This window comes from Adiantum capillus-veneris, chromosome 26 (assembly GCF_014529385.1).
Source record: "Adiantum capillus-veneris isolate H3 chromosome 26, ASM1452938v2, whole genome shotgun sequence".
Taxonomy (NCBI): domain Eukaryota; kingdom Viridiplantae; phylum Streptophyta; class Polypodiopsida; order Polypodiales; family Pteridaceae; genus Adiantum; species Adiantum capillus-veneris.
Genome location: NC_140956.1, coordinates 31,956,534 through 31,976,394, shown reverse-complemented (window position 1 = coordinate 31,976,394; position 19,861 = coordinate 31,956,534).

The following is a 19,861-nucleotide window of genomic DNA, read 5'->3' as shown; positions in this document are numbered from 1 at the left end:
TCTTTGGATTTTCAAGTTATGAACATGGAGAGGGTAGACATGGTACTTGGTAGGGAATGGTTGCATAGCCTAGGACCATCACTGAAACATAGCTGTGAGCACACCATCTTGATGTTTGAATCCCATGGCACACATGTGTTGTTGTTAGGAGAGAAGGATGTGCCTTCCTCCCCACTGATATGTATAGCTGAGCTTATGTAGCTCGTTTCTGATAATGAAATAGACCAAGTTTTATTGTGTTACTCATTGTCTCATTTTCTATCTAATATTGAATCTGTTGAATATTCCTCAACGCCGCATGCTTCTCTCTCTTCTCTTCCACCAACATCAATCCAAAGTGGATACCATTTGGCAGTGGCCTTCTCCTAAAAATCTGGAAAAGTTACAGATTTTTTAAAGGATTGGCAGGTTTTTATTTAAGGTAAACTATGCTAATATTGATGTTCCCATGATGGACCAGCTGAAAGGCAAAGGCAAGGATTTTCAGTAGTGGGGACCCGCTCAACAACATAGTGTTGATACGCTCAAGGATGCATTAGCTACAACTCCCATTCTAGCTATTGTATCCTTTGAAACCATTAATTTTGGAATTAATGGATGCCAATGACCGTGCTATTGGAGCAGTCCTGCTACAAGAAGGATGGCCAATTGCATTTGAAAGCAAGAAGCTTGATTCAGCACAACAGAATTATTCTGCTTATGAACACGAACTCTATGCAATAGTGTCTGCCTTGAAAACATGGAGACATTATTTGTATGGCGCTCAATTTGAGATTGTGTTTGACCATGAATGCATTAAATGGTTTACACAACAAAATGACTTGAAGAGTCGAAAAGCCAGGTGGGATGATATTCTTCAGGAATATGACGCAAAGCTTCAATATCATAAAGGACGATACAATGTGGTGGCTGACGCTCTTAGTGGTATGCCTGAGATCAATTCTCTCCTGCTCACATAACTTTGTAGTGCATTTTTGGATTCTCTAAAGGACAAATATGAGCAAGATGACGTATATTCCAAAGTGCAGAGCCATGTACAAATGAGGGATCCTTCTCACTCCAATGCTGTAGTGTATCGTTAACCTCCACACACAGTTCTCCTCTATCAAGTGATGAGCTACAGTGATAGAAGAATTTTACCATCGACAATGGGTACCTACTCCATAAGGGGAGAGTTTGTGTATCGACGGACAAAGACATTTGGCGCTGAATTCTTTATGAATGTCATGACATTCCAAGTGTAGGGCACTCGGGTATTAGAAAGACTTATGCTCTCGTACGAAGACAGTTTTAGTGGCCAAGTTTACATTGCTTTGTTCAAGATTATGTCTTGCATTGCCAAAAATGTCAAGTTAACAAAGCAGAGCACCTGAAAACAGGAGGACATCTTACATCCTTTGGAGATTCCCAATGGTAAATGGGAACGTATCTCTATGGATTTTATTGTGGGTTTACAAACCACTATACGAGGTCATGACTCAGTATGGGTGGTCGTAGAGCGATTGACTAAACTATGTAAGTTTATTCCAACCAAATCAATGATTAAGACTCCAAAATTAGCCAAGTTATATGTGGAAAACCTATACAAGTTGTATGGCTTGCCAAGTAACATTGTGATTGATCGTGATCCCAAGTTTAATAGTCATTTTTGGAGGGCTGTGTTTAAACGATTGGGTATGCAACTCAACGGCCTCAGTACAACCGATCATCCAGAAACGAATGGTCAAACTGAACGAGTTAACCAAGTGCTAGAGGATATGCTACGCGCATACGTTACCAAGAAACAAACAGACTGGGAAGAATATCTACCTCTTCTTGAGTTTGCTTACAATAGTGCTAAGCATGTCATGACTGGATTTAGTCCTTTCATGCTCATTGTATGTTTTTCAACCTAGGGCACCTGTTACGGTGGGGTTGGCAATTAAAAACTACAACAGGTTATGGATTTTCTCCAAGACCACATCGATATGCTGAAACTCGCTTGTCAGAATGTCCGACAAGCGCAGGATCGGTATAAGAAGTACGCTGATGAGAAACGTCGGCAAGTTACCTTTGAGGCACGGGAGGAAGTATTTTTACGTGTGCCAGAGCATTCAGAAAGTCTAAAAACTGGGCCAACACCTAAATTATCTCCACGATATTGTGGGTCTTTTAAAATACTCAAGCGAGTGGGTGATCGTGCCTATAAACTATCATTACTTACACATTCTTGTATCCATCCGGTGTTTCGTGTAAGCCATTTACATAAGTGATTACATGGGGATGACAATGTCATTGACCAACAGATTCTGGTCGATTTCATTGAACCTCCTACCTTACCGCATGAACCTGAAAAAATTCTTGACTATCATGATTTACGTATACGTCATCATGTATGTTGACAAGCTTTAATCAAGTGGAAAGATCGACCTGAGGAAGGTGGAACTGGGGAAAACATTCGAGGACAAAAACTCTTCCTTAAGGGGAGAGTAATGTCAGGACAAGGGCAAGACAAGGGAGTCATGGACTGGGCCAGGGGCCAGACTAGGCAATGTGGACAAGGGAATCCAGCTAGGGAAAAAGGCTAGGAGACTGCCTTTATATTGGGAGGTGGATTCCAGGTCTAGTCACCCAGGCTTATAGACCATGCAATTGAACTTCTTTCAGGAAGTTCACCGCCTAGTAAACCTCCTTATAGAGTTTTTCAAGCTCAACAAGAGGAGATTATGCGGAAAGTGCATGAGCTAGTTGAGAAGGGCATGGTTAGGCCTAGCTTATCTCCATTTTGTTCACTAGTTTTATTAGTGCAAAAGAAAGATGGCACATATCGTATGTGTGTCGACTATAGAGCACTACTAGGATCACTGTTAGCAGCAAGCTAGCTCGGATACCATTTTTCGGAGCTCTCATTGTAAAGCATTTATTATTTTGATGAATCGGGAATATTGTAACTCTTATTTTTTGAATAAACTTTGTAATTGATAAGCCGGGGCTACAAGCTTCCAGATTGTATCAACGTGTCTTTACCTATCTTTAGTTAGAGCTCCCAGATTATTAATTTTGACTATCAAAAACCTTGGCTAAGGTATAAAAGCCAATTTTTGTAAAGTTATTATTAAGTTTTTGGATAATGAAATACACAACGTGAGCTAACGATGCTCACTTCTCTCCTTCTTGTGCTAATTCCTACTCCCTCCCCGGTTGTCACATTGCACTTGCGTCTGTTGCGTTGCAGCCGCAAGTAAGAGCTCTACGCATCAATGTACATGGTAGTCTGTAGATTTTGACGTTGCTGACCCGCAACCTAATTTCATCATAAGTAGGAATTTTCACTTTAAAATAAAAAGTTAAGTATAGGCGGGGTATTGGGGCATCATTGCCAAGCATTTAGATGCATTCTGTGTTGAAAACGACTAGGTCAAAAGTCCACTGCTGTTAATAATCGCGATTTTTGCACTTGACCTAAAGTGAGATTTGATATCATAAGCATGTGTCTTAGGTCTTATAAACATGTCCTAGAAGTTTTGTTATGTTTGGATGTCATTTGATGCTGTAACGGATGTGATTTGTTTGTCGATGAGCGATTGGCTTTTGGTGATTTCAGTCACTTGAGTGTAGCTTGAGTTAGATGTGAGTTGTTTGTTGTTTTCCAAGAGATTGAAAACCTCTTGTAGCCTCTATGCACTAGTCGAGTTAGCTTCGTCCCATGGATTGACAATTATATTCGTGGTTCTCTCTATGTCTGCGATAAGATAAGAGTGAGGTTAGATACCCGTCCCACATTTGGCGCGGGATCGAAGAGACCTAAAATAGGAAAAACACGAGCGTCTTGTGAAGTTATCCTTTAGATTCCTCTAGAATCTCTTAGAGTAGAAATTTTCTTTTTAAAACCGCATAGCTTAAGATTGTCGTCTTTTGGTGTTTAGAGGTAGCTTGGAAGTAATCGTACTTACTGAGTGCCTTTAGGATTGTAGAATTAGATTAGGATTTTAAGAATGATTGATGGACGAGAAAAGTCTTAAGATCAAGGCTCAGAAAACCATAAAAAACAAGAAAACGAGTGTTTGTGGATACTTTTCACAACCCCATTGCAGTAGAACCTAGGAGTAGGGTAAGTAGAATCCGAGGTGGATTTCAGAACATTGCTCTCTTGGAAAGAATCAATTGTGAGTTGCTATTTGAAGTTGCAAAATTTCAGGTCTACGGCAAGAAATAGCACGAGAAGACTTCCAACCACTCAATCCGACTGGAGAGTATGCTTAAAAGTTGTATGAACCAGCGGGTAGGCTCAAGGACACATTGAGGTAAAATTTTTAAGAGTTTGCAAAAACTCAAATTATTTACTTTTTCTTGACGTTTTAGGTCAAATTAAGTTTTGACTTGACTCAAAGGCTTAAAATAGCTCATGAAAAGATTGTCCAGTGAAAAAGGTAAAAAAGTGTTCATTTTAGGCCTAAAGTAAATAATCGCGATTATTTACTTTCTGCTCAAAATTGACCAAGGTTGACACCAGAGACTCTATGCATGTGTACAACAACTTTTGTAAAGGACAATAGAATTGGGATCACCAAATTGATCAAAAACTGGGTAAAAACTAAAGTCTGTACTGACTTTCGGGAACTTGGAAATTTTTTTGTTCAAACTCAATGAAACTTGATTCATAGACTTATATGGATGTGATATACATGCTCACTTGACCAAAAAGATGCAAAAATTTGCTAGAAGTATATAATCGCGATTATTTACATCTCTCTTATTATTCAACTTTTTTGACCAAATTAGCATACCACTAGCTTTACCATGTTGTAATAAGTCCACACATCAAATTTGGTGAAATTTGGATCATTGGATTGAAAATTGTGGCCAAATTTGCAAAGTTAGTTTGCAGATACAAAACTGATGACCATTTGAACAAAAATTGTCCAAACTTGATGAAACTTGGCTAGGGAGCCTAAGTTGCGATGCATAGCAGATTTGTGTCAAGATTGGGACAAAAACTTACAAAAAAATAATTGGAGAAAATAATCGCGATTATTTACATCTGCTACAAAAATTGATAATCTTACCCATTTGAGTATAACACAAGGTTAAGTATATCAAGTAGACCTCAGAAATCAATTTTGGTGAAATTTCGATCACAAAAGTGAGACTTAAGCCAAATTCTTGAAAACTGAGTTTGTGGACACGAAATAGTTGATAACTTGAACAAATTTTGTCCAGACTTAGTGGAACTTCTCCAGAGACCTTAATAGGTTGTATACTTGGCAAATCAAGCCAAAAAGTGCGAATTGAGAAAAGTAAATAATCGTGAATATTTACTATTACTACACATGAGACACCATTTTTTACTATTGAACTTGTACGGTGTTAGGCCAACATTATACAAAGCCATCTGGAAATTTGGATTCAATCAGATCCAAATTAGTACATGTTCTCTCAGTTTCTAGGTTGCAGATTAATCCTTTGGCTTTTTGCAAAATTAGAATCTGAAAGTCTCAATTGTTGACCACTTAGCTCGATTTGAAATGATACACTTAGACCAATCATGATAGTTGGCAAAAACTATACAATCTTTGTAAAAGAATAGCTAACTTGATCAAAATTGATACAGGAATCAGGTTGGAGACAAGGAATTTGCAGCTTGACAGAAGTTGCAATCAAGTCAAGTGGAAGAAATTGACAACAAGTCAATCCGACGGTAAGTACTTGATCCAAGGATTCCCAAGTCTTTATGAACCTTAGATATGGTTGTTGTTACCATATACATGTGGTAGTGATGTGTGTGAACACACTAGGACCGCCGGGGCATTTTTTCCCTCTTTAGGAGGTTTTTCCCCCCGTGCATTGTATATACGCCCATCACTCTAGGGCTATCAATCGTTCCATTGCACACTAAGTAAAACACTCTCTATTGTGTGCCTTGAGCTTCCTTCGTCTTCTCCAAGCTGTGTGTGTTTCTCTGCAATCCTAATTCCAACAATTGGTATCAGAGCAGGTCACGCCCTCCCTGGCTTAGTCGCCAGCTGCTCCAGCTCACGCCTACTCACTTTCTCCGATTTCAGTGAGCTTTGGCGAGCGATCACAGGTCGACAAAAATTTTGGGCGAGCTCGAAGAGCTCGGTCTACTCATAATTTTGATTTGGGCTCATTTCGGCCTCCGTTTCCACTACAGGTAGTACTGCACAGGCTATTTCGTCATTTTGTGCAAAATTTTTGTCAGTCCCGTTTTTTGCATAACAGGTGCCTTATAGTCTTCTACGGTTTGTGCTATATAGCACAGGTTGTTTCCGCTCCGTTTCTCCTATTTTTGGGCAGTTTTCACATCAGGTGCAGCATTTACCATGGCTGACAACAACAACACAGATGTGTTCAAGATGTTTGCTGCTGAGGACAGGTTGGATGGGGACAACTACCCTATGTGGGCTTATATGATGCAACATGTTCTTGTGCCAAAGGGTGTCTGGAACATTGTGTAGGGCATTGATGTACGTCCTGGTTCTGAGGATGTAGGCGATGTTGAGGATGTTGCAGGTCTTGCTGCAAGGATTGCAGCTGTTAGAGTTGTTTTGCCTACGGCAGAACAAGCTCGTTGGGATGTTAAGGATGCGCAGGCTCATGCATTGATTGCGTTGTCTATGAAGCGCACCATTGTTCCTCACATCCGTTTAGCAAAATCTGCAAAACAGGCTTGGGATATTTTAGCAGGTCTTTATGCAAGCCGCAATGAGGCTAAAATTGCTTTGCTGCGTAAAGAGCTGGAGTCGAAGATTATGCATGAGGAAGATGATATGGACACTTTCCTTGCTAGTGTCAAGGATATCAATGAGCAGCTTATTTCCGCAGGTGAAGTCATTTCAGACATTTCCCTTGTGCAGACTGTTCTTGATGCCTTACCAAATTCCTACCAGACTTTTGCTAGTACTTGGAGACTTATGACCCAAGGAAATCCTGAAGTTGTCAAGTTTGATGCATTATGCACATTGCTGTTGCAAGAGTCACTTTCCAGAAAAAACAGGACTAGGCAGCGTGCAGTTGAACAGGCTTTTATTGCTTCTCAAAGAAAGGGTGGTAACAGTAATGCAGCCACTTCTTATGGTTCTGCTGCAAGTGGAAAAAATTCTCTTCCTAATGCTTCTGCTGGTGAGGCGGTCCGGGGCGGGCAACAAGAAGAGCAACCTCTAGACACCCTTCAAGACTCCCATGCTACTCAATGGGCTGGGGCACAACATAACACAAACCAAAACAACAAACCCACAGCCAAATCCAAACTACACAAGGGCTACACAAGGGGCACCACCTAGTTTAAGAGCGAACTAGGATGCAAAAGAGGAGAATCGTTAGAGCAACCCACAAACAAGCAAGGAATTTACACTAACCCTAACACCAATGGAACACTCTCACACACTAAAACACGAGAGAGAGAGAGAGAGAGAGAGAGAGAGAGAGAGAGAGAGAGAGAGAGAGAGAGAGAGAGAGAGAGAGAGAGAGAGAGAGATGGTGTACACCTTAGCTTCAACTTTATATTTTGCACAAAAAGGAACTTAGAGCTTGCGGAATCAAGTGACAAGATTTGGTTATAGCATCACTAGCACATTGTCTTAGGGTTATGGGAGCCCTCTCACCATCCACCCTCTTACAATGGTAGTCAAACAATAGCCAATGAATCACAAGCAACAAAACAACAACCTTCAATGAAACAAGTCACCTTATGAAGCTGAATGAGTTTGCCAAGCCAAATTGGAGGAGAAGCGTGAGCCTTTGGACATGAATTGCACCCAAAACTACCAATTCATTGATGTTGGGGTAGATACAACAATGGTAGGAATAATATCTTCTACTCGCACTCACTCAAACTAGCTCAAGCTTTTCTATGCACCAAGGTGATGGTGTATAGAAAGCTTACTCTCTCTTTACAATCAAGATAGAACTGGCGTGTGGTACGCTCAATCTAGTGTGCAATGGTATAGTGATGTCTTTTACAAGGAGGAATGGGTTCTATTTATAGGTTTTAGAAGCCTTGATTAGGATTAAGCCTAATCAATTTTATTAGGAAAGATCAAGGATTATGAATTTTTATGAATTTCAAATGAGAATGGGGTCTCTCTTTTCTCTTGAGTCACATGGATGTGGGCTCAAGTAAGAGAATTATTGATGTGGTGAAAGGAGAGAAACTTCCATGGGAGTGAGTGAATTTGGTTTACTTGTGCGGTTGCCTACTCCATATGTTGATAGTGTGGGTGCATTTTTACAAGAGAAGTTAGTTGTTAGTGGTAATAATCACTAGAATTGTTAGTGACACATTTACAATGGGTAGGATGAGTTGATTTGATGAAGGAAGAGGGGTGAATTAAAAGAGAATCATTGAGATGGTGAAGCTTTGAAGAAGCTTGAACTCACCCTTGTGTAGATTGTGGAAAAAATGACCGCTGGTCTTCTTCTTCTTCTTCGCTTCTTTACGCCGCCGCCACGGTTGACCACCACATTGAAAAGAGGATTTGTTGATGAAAAATCCTCAATTTTCAGAAGTTATCATGGTTAAGATGCTGAATTTTAGATATTTTTAGGAGAGGTAAATGAAATTGTAACATAGAAGCAATAGAGAGAGACATGGAGAGGGTGTATATATGTAGAGGTTCATAAAAGAACTATAGGGATGGGAGAGAAGGGTAATGGTGAAGAGGGTGGGAGAAGCCATGGAAATTGCAGGTTTGAGTGAGGGAAGGAGAGGGAGGGATGTGTAAGAGTGAGTAGGTGTGTGGAAGGGTGAGAGAAGACTAAGGGCTACTTGTGAGAAAAGTGGGCAGACTGGGGTCCATTCAAAAAATCATAGCTCACCGCTGGTAGCTCCAAAAATCATGAAAAACTTTGAGGTGATTATTCAGAGCGTGGGCTACATTTTCTCTTTTGACCACGGCTCCAAATTTGGAGTGGAGATAGGTGCCAAAATTCTCATAAAAAAGCCTGGTTTTTATGCCTGCAAAAGTCTTTTAGTGGCCCCCTCCTTTGTTGAATTTGTACAATGCATCCAAGAGTGAGCCCCTCCTTTGTCATATTATAATACAAAGCATCCAAGTTGCCCTTGACCCATGCATGGAGGAGGATTATTGGTGAATAAAGAAATATATACATGGTGGGACTAGTGTATGGACTATTCATGGACTTTAGCTCAATGAGCACATGGTGTTAGAATAATGAGTAAAAATAATAATAAAAATATGGAGGAGTTATGGATATGGAAAGATATTGGAATCATATGATATGGTCCCTCCTTGAATTATTTTGGGTGAAAGAGGAAAAGGTATGTAAGTAAATAATATAATAAAAGTAACCAATGAGTAGAAATCAATTTTTTGTTTTCACGAGGGTGAGGGTGAAAATGTGGGAGTGATTTGTATAAAGAAAAAATATGAGGTTAGAGTATGTACATATTGGCAAAAAATATAATTATGGTGTAAGAGGATGAAAGAAGGTGTACATAGGTTTAATAAAACACACACCTAAGTAGAAATATTTAAATAAAATACCAAAATAATTATAAAAAATCCCTATATTTATGCCATATATACAATGAAATATTTACACACAAAGAGGCCATAATATACTTTTTTTTTAATTTTTTTTTAATTTTTGGCTCAACTAGCCCAGTGACTAGTTAGCTGAGGGTTTTTAAGAAGATATGGGAAAAGCCCCCTAACTCACACACGCCTATGTACAGTGAAATGGTAGGGATAGCCATAGCGTTTGGGTGAATTTGGTAGGGTGGAGTAACTTACTATGGCAATTATGGAGAGCCGAAAAACGGCTATCATTAGCCCTCCCCCAGGATGATGGTATATTCATGTACAATCATAGAGCATCTTTTCCAAAGAGAGTGCTTCAGAGTCCTTGACGAGATATGAGACAGCGGCCTTTGGACAAATCTTTGGTAGATCCTTTGGTAGAAGGCGACTCAAATAGGGCTTCAAGCGATACCCGTTTACCTTCCTGGAGTGCTCTTTACCATTCAAGTCCATAAGCTGATAGTAACTAGAATTGAAAGCCTTCTTGACTATGTATGGCTCTTGCCATCTAGTTTCAAACTTGGCATCAAAACGATTGTCAAGTCGATTGTCATACCTTAGCACAAGCTCTCCTTCCTTGATGCCTTTGTCCTTCAGTTTCTTGTCGTGCGTTTCTTTCGCTTGTGTGGCTTTCCTCTTGTAGCACTCATATGCTGCTTCTCTTTTCCACTCAAGCTCCACTAACGTAAGAAGTCGATCCATCCATACCTCTTGATCATCTTGTGATCCTTTGCCATGAAGTCGCATTGTTGGAATGTTGAGCTCGATAGGCTGCAAAGCCTCTTGACCATAGACCAAGTGAAATGGTGTGAACTCCGTGGCTTCCCTATATGTGGTTCGATATGCCCACAAGGCACCATCCAAGAAGTCATCCCATAATTTTGTCTTGTTTTGCACCATCTTTCTAATGATTTTTGCAATGACACCATTAGCCTTCTCCACCAAACCATTTGACTGTGGGTAGTATGGTGTGCTATGACGATGTAGAATGTGAAGCTCTTCACAAACTTCTGTGAGCAAGCCCTTCCTAAACCCTGGACCATTATCAGAAACAATCTCCAAAGGTGTGCCAAATTTGCAACAAATGTGATTGTACACAAACTTGCTAACTGTCCTCTCATTCACTCTTGCCACACTTTGAGCTTCCACCCACCTAGTCATATAGTCTACAGCCACTAGAATGTAGAGTTTACCATTTTTTGTCCTAGGTAAGGGACCCATAGCATCAATGCCCCACTTTTCAAAGGGTCCATTTGCAAGAACTATTTGCCTCGCGCCATGCACCAACCTTCTATTTCCATTTATCTGACAATTGTGACAGCTTTTACACCAATGTTGAACATCCGCATGGAAGCTTGGCCAAACATACCCCGCAAGCAAAATCTTCTTCACAGTTGATTCTTGGGCAAAATGACCACCACATGCCTCTTCATGCAAACCTTTTAGAATGGCTGGAATTTCCTCGATAGTTGGTACTCTTCTGCACACTTGATCCTTCCCTCTTTGATAGAGGGAGCCTTCTAGGAAGAGATAGAAACTTGCCTTCTTCATGAGTCTCCTCTTCTGAGCCTTCGTGAAGTTTTGTGGAAACTCACCCTCCAAAATGTAGCCAATGACTCCAATCCCTGGTATCACGGTTGCTTGACAGCTGCTGCCACCATGATGACCTGCACTTCTCTCTCAACACATGTAACTGCTTGTTGTGCAAGTAAATCGGCATCTTCATTTTGTTTCCTCGGAATATGATATAGTTGCACTTCTTCAAACTGATTAAACATCCTACGAATGGCATGAACTTTTGTCCTTAAGCTTTCATTCTTGCATGCCCAAATGCCTAAAATCTATTTAACAATGAGAAGTGCATCTCCCTTTACCATGAGACGTTTTATCCCTTGGCCAATGCACATCTTCAAACCATGAAGTAGTGTGTCGTATTCTGCTTCATTGTTGCTAGTTGAACCTGGTAGATTCACCTTCTCTTTCATGACCACCTCTCCACTTGGGTTGAGCAACACTAGCCCTCCCCCTGCTTTCCCTGTGGCTTGTCGAAAAGCTCCATCAAAGAACAAGGTAAAAGCATTGGGAATACTTTTTGGTGGTGGCAATGGTAGGGTCTTTACTTGAGGCACCTTAATTTCCTTCTCATGTACCCTATAAGTGAGAATCCCTGTCAATTGTGCACGCACACTATCTTCTACCTTGAAAGAGTATTGGAACTCTTGCAACTCCATAATCCACTTTGAGATCCTAGTACTAAGATTCATTTGAGATGACACCCAAGGGAACAAATTTTCTGCAGTGGGATCTTGTTGTAGCAACACAGCACCAATTGTTTCCCTTCCAACACTAGAGCTAACAAAGAATGTGTACTCCCAACAAGGAGGCATGAGTGTTGGTAGCTCTGACAAAATGACTTTAATGTTACAAAAATACTCTTCAAGCTCATTAGACCATGCCAATTCTACTTGTTGTGTCAACTTTTGCAAAGGATGAAGCAACTCCGAGGCTAAGTGAATGAAGCGTGACATATACTTCACCTTCTGAATGAAAGAGATGACCTCCTTAAGACTCTTTGGTGATGGGAGCTCAATAAGAGCCTTTGCCTTTGAAGGATCCACCTCAATGCCTTTATAGGAAACCTTGTGACCGAGCAAGATCACTTCATCCTCACCTATGTGGCACTTGTCGGGGTTGAGTTGACCTCCCATGTTGTAGAGCTTCTTTAAACCTTCTTCTACCCTTTGTAGATGCAATGATTTTGAGCTATAAATGCAAAAATCATCAATGAACACCCTAATTGACTTTCCAAAGAATGCTTGAAACACCATATTCATGAAATGTTGGAATGTTGCAGGAGCATTTGTCAGACCAAATGGCATGACTCTAAAAGCATAACAACCCCAAGGAGTGATAAAGGTTGTTTTCAATTGATCTTCCAATGCGATACCTATTTGAAAGTAGCCTGAGTAGCCATCACACACAGTGTACTTCTCATGACCAGCTACCTCATTTAGTATCTCATCCTGAAATGGGAGGGGAAAGTGATCTCTTTTTGTTGCCTCATTGAGTGGACGATAATCCACACACCCTCCACTTTCCGTTTTTCTTAGGAGTGACAACAACGGGAGAGACCCACTCTGAATTCTCCACTGGATAAATAAAACCTGCTGCTAGAAGCTTTCTTACCTCCTTGAGTAAAGCCTGCTCCTTGATGACTCCTAGCCTTCCTAGCTTCTGAGCCTTAGGTGTGGCCTCTGGCTTCAACTCAATTTTGTGTTGAACAGCATCTTCTAGCATTCTTTCATCTTCCACTTTTTGGTTCTCTTGGGAACCTACCTCCTCCAAACCTTGACAAGAGGTCTCTTGGTTGGTTGGCTTAAACCTTACCCCCATGACTTCGATGGAAGACTCCTCTTCAGTAATGCTGCCGCTACTTTCTTCTTCTAAAGTGTTATCGGTCCAACCTTCTTCCGTCTCACTTTGAGATGATTCTTCATGGAGCTCCTCTTGGCGTTGCTCCTTCATGTCAAAGACAACCTTCTTATGATTGTCGTTCCTGCAAATTAGCTTTCCACTCTCCCAATCTTGCAAAGCTCGCATTTGCATTAGCCATGGTCTCCCTAGGATAAATGGGTAACCATTTCCTTTGGTAGACATGACATAGAAATCCACTGCCTTCTTAATGCCAAAGGCCTCTATAAAAACATTTTTACAAATGCCTACGCACCTAGCCTTGCTATTGTTTGCCATCTTGACCTTAATTTCAAGTGTCTCATGGATGTGCATGCCTAGTTTTTGCATGAGTCCCTCTGTCATGATGCAAATTTGTGCACCCCCATCCACTAGACCTTTCCTAACCAATCTCCCTTTTATGTAACAATCTAGCACAGGTGTAATGTCCTCATTCATTTCAGCTTGTGCAATTTTTACAACAGGCACACTCTCTTTTACCTTTCTCCTAGTGCTAACTGCCCTTGTTAAATCCCTCCTAACTTGTGGACATAATGCAAGAAATTGAGGCCATGAGATATCAGGACCCTCACCTCTCATGTCTTCCAACAGGTTGTATGGAGCCATTCCATGTCTAAGAGGAAAGTCTTGGAGGTTGATACGACGTCGAGTCCTCTTAGCTTCCTTGGTCTCCTTTGCCTTCTTTTCTCGTCCATGGTCACTTTGTGATGTAACTCCTTCTTTCTCCTTACCTTTCCCTCGGCCACGCTTAATGCCATTTGCTTCCATGTCAACCTCTCTTGAATTTGTCACCTCTACCACATGCACGTTTGGGTCTGGCAAAGATGGACCTCCTTCCACTCCTTGTGGAGGTGGTCTTGCTCCATTTGTCCTTTGTATAAGCCGTGGTTGCTGACTAGTTCCTTCACCTGCATTCATCACTGGGTAATTCAAGTTAGGTCTCCCTGGCTCCCCACGGGACCAAGGACAATTATACATCCCATGTCCAGACTCACCGCAATTCCAACATTGCAAGACTCTCCTAGGTCGTGGGTCTCGCTCTTCAGACTTCTTTGCTTGTCCCTTTGGACCTACAGCTTGTGCAAGGTGAATTGACAAGCTGCTTAAAGATTCATTTAACTTCTCAATCACTTCCGCCGTTACCTCAGGAAGCTCCTTAGATGTTGATGCTTGTGACTTACCTTTGGGTCTAAGACCTTCTATTGGAACCTCCCCCCTTAAGCACTTGAGTTTCCTATATTTCTCAGCAGCCCTAGTTTCAGCTGCATCAAAGGTAGCAGGTGCACCCGCCTCAACTTTTACCTTAAGGTCAGGAGAGAGTCCCGCTATGAACCTCTCCTTCTTTAGAAATTCTGCACCATCACCAGGGTTAGCAACATTTCGTATCCATAGAGCCCAAAGACGTAGGAACTCTTGCTTGTACAAGTAGTAGTCATCTAAGTCTTTTTGCTTATGAGAAACAATGTCTTGCCATAATTTCTGAGTGTTTTGGGGATCAAAGAAGTATTTCTTGAAATGATTCAAAACTTCCGTGTAATTCCCTTTAACTTCCTCACGCAAAGAGTCAAACCAAGTGCTAGCATCTTTCCTAAGGACCACCTCAAACATTTCTACACGTTCTTGATCAGCTACTATCCTCTTGATACGGCAAGACATCTTGAAATTCGCTAGAAATAATTCTGCATTCTCTCCAGGCTCTCCAAAGAAAAGAGGATATCCAGACATTTGGCGTTGGCTCTGCATTGAATTGATTTCAAAGTGACACGTTTTTGTTTTTTCTTTCTTTAAAAGATTTACACAATAATATTTTCTAAATTGCAATCTATTCTACAACAAAATAAAAATATTCACATCAAATGACCTATGATAATCAATAAGAGGTAGAATGACAGGGTTTGGTGATGCGAGAATTTCTCCTACTCTTTGGGCACCAAACATGAATACCATACGTTGTTGAAAATGGATTTTTCTACTAATTGCAATGTTTACTCTAATGTGTGGAGTGAAATGAAAGGGAAAAACCTGTATTCCTGGGCCATTATCCATGGTCTATGCATGACCTAATTCTTAAAACAAAACAAAAATATAGACGTCCAAACTAAGGTCGTACCTAATAAGAGGCAAAATAAAAGGATTTACTGATGCGTTTATCTCTACCAACCTAAGAGGACCTAAAATTCTACGAATTACTCGCTAAAATTACAACTTAGTACTAACAATTATGTGTACCTTTTGCCTTGCAATGGGAATGAAGGGATCATACAAATTCTCGTGATTCATGCAAGCTACTTGATTATGCTAAAGGTTGAGCCTTCACAAAACATACATAAGCATGTCCTCAGTGGGGGCACCAAAAATGAGGCGGTCCGGGGCGGGCAACAAGAAGAGCAACCTCTAGACACCCTTCAAGACTCCCGTGCTGCTCAATGGGGCTGGGACACAACACAACACAAACCAAACCAACAAACCCACAGCCAAATCCAAACTACACAAGGGGCACCACCTAGTTTAAGAGCGAACTAGGATGCAAAAGAGGAGAATTGTTAGAGCAACCCACAAACAAGCAAGGAATTTACACTAACCCTAACACCAATGGAACACTCTCACACACTAAAACACGAGAGAGAGAGAGAGAGAGAGAGAGAGAGAGAGAGAGAGAGAGAGAGAGAGAGAGAGAGAGAGATGGTGTACACCTTAGCTTCAACTTTATATTTTGCACAAAAAGGAACTTAGAGCTTGCGGAATCAAGTGACAAGATTTGGTTATAGCATCACTAGCACATTGTCTTAGGGTTATGGGAGCCCTCTCACCATCCACCCTCTTACAATGGTAGTCAAACAATAGCCAATGAATCACAAGCAACAAAACAATAACCTTCAATGAAACAAGTCACCTTATGAAGCTGAATGAGTTTGCCAAGCCAAATTGGAGGAGAAGCGTGAGCCTTTGGACATGAATTGCACCCAAAACTACCAATTCATTGATGTTGGGGTAGATACAACAATGGTAGGAATAATATCTTCTACTCGCACTCACTCAAACTAGCTCAAGCTTTTCTATGCACCAAGGTGATGGTGTATAGAAAGCTTACTCTCTCTTTACAACCAAGATAGAACTGGCGTGTGGTACGCTCAATCTAGTGTGCAATGGTATAGTGATGTCTTTTACAAGGAGGAATGGGTTCTATTTATAGGTTTTAGAAGCTTTGATTAGGATTAAGCCTAATCAATTTTATTAGGAAAGATCAAGGATTATGAATTTTTATGAATTTCAAATGAGAATGGGGTCTCTCTTTTCTCTTGAGTCACATGGATGTGGGCTCAAGTAAGAGAATTATTGATGTGGTGAAAGGAGAGAAACTTCCATGGGAGTGAGTGAATTTGGTTTACTTGTGCGGTTGCCTACTCCATATGTTGATAGTGTGGGTGCATTTTTACAAGAGAAGTTAGTTGTTAGTGGTAATAATCACTAGAATTGTTAGTGATACATTTACAATGGGTAGGATGAGTTGATTTGATGAAGGAAGAGGGGTGAATTAAAAGAGAATCATTGAGATGGTGAAGCTTTGAAGAAGCTTGAACTCACCCTTGTGTAGATTGTGGAAAAAATGACCGCTGGTCTTCTTCTTCTTCTTCGCTTCTTTACGCCGCCGCCACGGTTGACCACCACGTTGAAAAGAGGATTTGTTGATGAAAAATCCTCAATTTTCAGAAGTTATCATGGTTACGATGCTGAATTTTAGATATTTTTAGGAGAGGTAAATGAAATTGTAACATAGAAGCAATAGAGAGAGACATGGAGAGGGTGTATGTATGTAGAGGTTCATAAAAGAACTATAGGGATGGAAGAAGGGTAATGGTGAACAGGGTGGGAGAAGCCATGGAAATTGCAGGTTTGAGTGAGGGAAGGAGAGGGAGGGATGTGTAAGAGTGAGTAGGTGTGTGGAAGGGTGAGAGAAGACTAAGGGCTACTTGTGAGAAAAGTGGGCAGACTGCGGTCCACTCAAAAAATCATAGCTCACCGCTGATAGCTCCAAAAATCATGAAAAACTTTGAGGTGATTATTCAGAGTGTGGGCTACATTTTCTCTTTTGTCCACTGCTCCAAATTCGGAGTGGAGATAGGTGCCAAAATTCTCACCAAAAAGCCTGTTTTTTATGCCTGCAAAAGTCTTTTAGTGGCCCCCTCCTTTGTTGAATTTGTACAATGCATCCAAGAGTGAGCCCCTCTTTCTCATATTATAATACAAAGCATCCAAGTTTCCCTTGAACCATGCATGGAGGAGGATTATTGGTGAATAAAGAAATATATACATGGTGGGACTAGTGTATGGACTATTCATGGACTTTAGCTCAATGAGCACATGGTGTTAGAATAATGAGTAAAAATAATAATAAAAATATGGAGGAGTTATGGATATGGAAAGATATTGGAATCATATGATATGGTCCCTCCTTGAATTATTTTGGGTGAAAGAGCAAAAGGTATGCAAGTAAATAATATAATAAAAGTAACCAATGAGTAGAAATCAATTTTTTGTTTTCACGAGGGTGAGGGTGAAAATGTGGGAGTGATTTGTATAAAGGAAAAATATGAGGTTAGAGTATGTACATATTGGAAAAAAATATAATTATGGTGTAAGAGGATGAAAGAAGGTGTACATAGGTTTAATAAAACACACACCTAAGTAGAAATATTTAAATAAAATACCAAAATAACTATAAAAAATCCCTATATTTATGCCATATATACAATGAAATATTTACACACAAAGAGGTCATAATATACTTTTTTTTTTTTTTTTGGCTCAACTAGCCCAGTGACTAGCTAGCTGAGGGTTTTTAAGAAGATATGGGAAAAGCCCCGTAACTCACACACGCCTATGTACAGTGAAATGGTAGGGATAGCCATAGCATTTGGGTGAATTTGGTAGGGTGGAGTAACTTATTATGGCAATTATGGAGAGCTGAAAAACGGCTATCATTGGCAGTACTTCGTCTGGCAATTCTGGTGATAAGGGCAAAAAGATGCGTTGCCATTATTGTAAAGCCAATGATCACTTGATCAAGTCGTGTCCTAAGTTGAAGGCCAAAGAGGCTAAGAAGAAAGAGGGTGGTTCCACTGCAAATGCTGGTTCCACTACAAATGCAGCCATTGTTGAGTCTTCTGTGAAAGGAGACTGTAATGCTGATGTTGATGCAGAATGGGCTTTTAGCGCAGAGTGCACTTACAATCCTGCTGTCCATGATGCATGCTTGTCAGTTGGTGAAGATTCACATGTGTGGTATTTTGACAGTGGTGCTACAAAGCACATTACCTCACATCGTGAATTGTTTACCTCTCTTGAGTCTGTCCCTCATGGGAATTCAGTCACTTGTGCCAACAACGCCTCTTATCCAGTTCAAGGAGTTGGAAAGATTGTGATCACTGATGCTAATGGCAGTTCCTTCACACTTGTTGATGCACTTTATGTACCTGGGATCAAGAAGAATCTCTTGTCTGTATCCGCACTTGCTAGACTTGGACTTGTAGTCAAATTTGTGGATGACAGATGTACAATTCATGATCTCAGTTTTGGTGATAAAATTGTTGCATTTGGTCTTTTGTGCCGTGGGCTCTATAAGCTCACTTTGTATGACAAGTGTGGACAAAATTTTGCAAATGCTGTTGCAGATTCAAGGGCTATTTCAGATGCAAAACTTTGGCATGCACGTTTTGGTCATCTGAATTTTTCCAGTTTGCTGCGTTTGCAGAAATCTGATATGGTTGCTTCTTTGCCACCTCTTGAAGCACTTGTCAAACATGTTTGTGAAGGTTGTATTTTGGGTAAGATGCAGCGTTCTAAGTTTCCAAAGGATGGTTCAATTCGGGCCACATGCAGGTTGCAGCTTGTGCATAGTGATGCTTGTGGGCCCATGCAAACTCCGTCCTTGGGCAATTACCTGTACTTCGTGACTTTCATTCATGATTACTCTAGGCATGCATGGGTATTTCCGCTTAAAGCGAAGTCCGAAGTTTTTATGTGCTTCAAACAATTTCTGGCTATGACTGAAAATGTCTCGAAATGTACTATGGGCACCCTCCGTTCTGATCGAGGGGGGGAGTATATGTCTCATGTTGAAATGCAAGCCGGATGGTGAGATCGATCGCCATAAGGCTCGACTTGTTGCAAAGGGTTATGCACAACAAAAAGGCATAGATTATGAAGAGACTTTTGCTCCCACTTGCCGTATGACTACTGTGCGTTTTCTATGTGCATTGGCAGCTCATTTTGGTTGGGATGTACATCAATCAAACATTGTTACTGCTTTCTTGAATGGTGACATATTTGAGGAAGTTTATGTAACGCAACATCGCGGTTTTGTCATAAAAGGACAAGAGGACAAAGTGTGCAAATGTAATAAGGCTTTGTATGGGTTGAAGCAATCTCCTCGTGCTTGGTATGAGAAAGCTGACACTCATTTGGTCAAACAAGGCTTTCGTAATAGTCCAACAGAAAGCACATTGTATGTAAAGCGTGAGAGTGATGTACTTCTCATTGTGGTTCTTTATGTTGATAATTTGCTGATCACTGGACCAAATGAGAGACATATTGCTGAATTTAAGGCTGATTTGAATGCTACTTTCAAGATGAAAGATTTGGGGCTGTTGCATCATTATTTGGGTATACAGTTTAAGCAGTGTGATGGTGGTATTGCCTTGTGTCAGAAAAGTTACATAGAGACATTGCTATGTAAGTTTGGACTGGAGGATTACAAACCTATTGCCACTCCCATGGAAACGGGTTTGAAGTTGAGTCTACATGATGCTGGTGATCCTGCTGATGTCACTCTTTACCAAACTGCTGTTTGC